This window comes from Triticum aestivum, chromosome 7A (genome assembly GCF_018294505.1).
Source record: "Triticum aestivum cultivar Chinese Spring chromosome 7A, IWGSC CS RefSeq v2.1, whole genome shotgun sequence".
Lineage (NCBI taxonomy): Eukaryota > Viridiplantae > Streptophyta > Magnoliopsida > Poales > Poaceae > Triticum > Triticum aestivum.
Window position 1 is genome coordinate 721571122 of NC_057812.1, and position 3180 is coordinate 721574301.

A 3180-nucleotide genomic window follows, 5' to 3' on the forward strand; every position below is an offset into this window, starting at 1 on the left:
TACGTGTCGAGGCACGACTTAGAGGCATAACCGCATTGAAAGCAATATCGCAAGTTAGGCAATCTTCACAACATCCCATGTAATATATAGATAATAAAAGGGGAGAAACATAGTTGGCTTACACTCGCTACGTCAATCAAAATACATAAATAGCATTACATCAATCAAACACTCATGGCCCGACTACGGCGCCAAAATAAAAGATCAACCCAACATGCGACACGGTCCCGATCGTCCCAACTGGGCACCACTACTGATCATTAGGGAAAGACACATAGTAACGGCGTGAGTCCTCGTCGAACTCCCACTTGAGCTCAAGCGCGTCATCTGGAATGGAGTCGTCAGGCCCTGCATCTGGTTTGGAAGTAATCTATGAGCCACAGGGGCTCAGCAATCTCGCACCCTCGCGATCAAGACTATTTAAGCTTATAGGTAAGGCAAGGTAATATGTGGAGCTGCAGCAAGCGACTAGCATATATGGTGGCTAACCTGTTCGCAAAAGATAGCGAGAAGAGAAAGGCAAAGCGCGAACGAGTAACTAGAGAACAACCTGCGGCAAGCATTACTCCAACACCGTGTTCACTTCCTGGACTCCGCCGAGAAGATACCATCACGGTAACTCACACAGTTGATTCATTTTAATTAAGTTAAGGTTCAAGTTATCTACAACCAGACATTAACAAATTTCCATCTGCCCATAACCGCGGGCACGGCTTTCGAAAGTTCAAATCCCTGCAGGGGAGTCCCAACTTAGCCCATGACAAGCTCTCATGGTCAACGAAGGAATAGACCTTCTCCCGAGACATTCCGATCAGACTCGGTATCCCGGTTCTACGAGACACTTCGACAAGTTAAAACAAATCCAGCAACACCGCCCGAATGTGCCGACAAATCCCGATAGGAGCTGCACATATCTCTTTCTCAGGGCGCACTCAGATTGTCCTAGGTATGGGTAGGCCAGCCCAGAGTTGCCCCTGGTGACCACCGGCAGCTGACAGGTGGACCAACACTTAGAGGAGCACTGGCCCGGGGGGGTTTAAAACAAGATGACCCTCGGGCTCCGGAAACCCAAGGGAAAAAAAGGCTAGGTGGCAAATGGTAAAACCAAGGTTGGGCATTGCTGGAAAAGGTTTATTCAAGGCGAACTATCAAGGGGTTTCCATTATCACCCAACCGCGTAAGGAACGCAAAGTCCGGGAACATAACACCGATATGACGGAAACTAGAGCGGCAAGAGTGGAACAAAACACTAGGCAAAAGGCCGAGCCTTCCACCCTTTACCAAGTATATAGATGCATTAAGATAACAAGATAATATAATGATATCCCAACAAGTAAATAATGTTCCAACAAGGAACGGTCTCCAATCTTCACCTGCAACTAGCAACGCTATAAGAGGGGCTGAGCAAAGCGGTAACATAGCCAATCAACGGTTTGCTAGGACATGGCGGGTTAGAGGTTTGACATGGCAATTTGGGGGCATGATAAGCAAGTGGTAGGCATCATAGCATAGGCATAGCAAAAGAGCGAGCATCTAGCAAAGCAAAGATAGTAGTGATTTCGAGGGTATGATCATCTTGCCTGCAAAGTTGTCAGAGTTGACTGGATCCTCGAAAGCAAACTCAACGGGCTCCTCGTTAGCGAACTCGTCTCCCAGCTCTACCCAAACAAGACAAACAAGCAAACAGAGCACAATCAACCACGTGCAAAGCTCCAACATCATGATGCAAACATGATATGCTATGCGGGATGTGATATGCGATGCATATGCATGATTTGACAAGGAATGACTGAACCTGGCCTCAACTTGGAAATCCAAGTGTGCCACTGGAAAGGTGAGATGAAATCGCTTGAAAACGATATAAAGATCACCGGAATCGGAGTCACGGTTTGGAAATGGCAAGCAATTCAAATATGACAACGGTCTGCGATATACAGCAAGTAGCCATCTAAATGCAACAAGATGAACATGCTACAACACTCAAACATGGCAACAAAATACATGGCAGCGATCCATTCATGATGCTTAACAAAAGATGAACACTGAGCTATGGCCAATTCATCCATTAACAGGTTCAAACAAGCATGGCAAAAATGCAATTGGTAAACAGATCTCAGACTTAGTGAAATTAACACTTGTCTGGAATTTCAGATCAGATAGCACACTTTGGAGCATGAAAACTATAAGCTACAGGGCCTGAACATGGCAAAGTAAAGCATGGCATGGAGCTACTCAAAGAGTTTAACAAAATCCCCTTAGTGACCTTGAGCCAAAAGGGATCAGAAAGTACAATTGGAAGCATGTGAACATGGCAAAAACATAATCAGTTTTCAGACTTGGTGAAACTGGAGCATGCAAAAACAGATATCAAGTAGGCATGTTTACGAGCTCGATGCACTCACTACAGAGCAAGTCATGACAATCTAAGCATACACCCATCAAGAATACACATTATACAAGCTATACATGGCAAGAACAATAACATAGCATGCACGGATCAACTACAATATCCTCGGCAAAATCGCTAACAAGTAGACAATCTGCCCAGATTCACGAAATAGCAAAAGTAGAGCTCGATTGACTCAAGCTGGGGTGCTCCATAAATGCAAAAAAAGACATTGATGGATAGAGCACTACAAGATTAACAAAACATTCTTACTGATCATCCTCAAAAGAGGCACGGATCACTAGAAAACAACATGAACATATGGCATATTGAGATAAACAGATCAAGGACTTAGTGGAATTGCTAAGTCCCTGAAATCAGCATTAACAAATGCACCACTTTGCAAGCTTGTGCTAGTCACCACACACATCACAAAAATACATGGGTTGCACCTCTAGATAGATGGCAAAGCATATAACAAAACACATGTAGAGCTTAGGGGCATATCATGCACACATTAAACATGGCAAAAATGACAAATATCTAATTGGACCAGCAAATCTGACAATTATCTCAAATATCACTCTTCCAACAGCATTTCGGGCGTCAAGATGAACTCAAAAGAAAATGATGCAATGAGATGAAATGATGTGCTCTCTGAGACGAACATTTTGATATGCTATATGCCCAAAACGGAGTTACTGATGCGGAGATACGACACGACGAACATAGCAAAATAATTAGGGTTTCGGGGCAAAATGTCAACCGAGACAAGCTCAGATCCAGATCCGGCG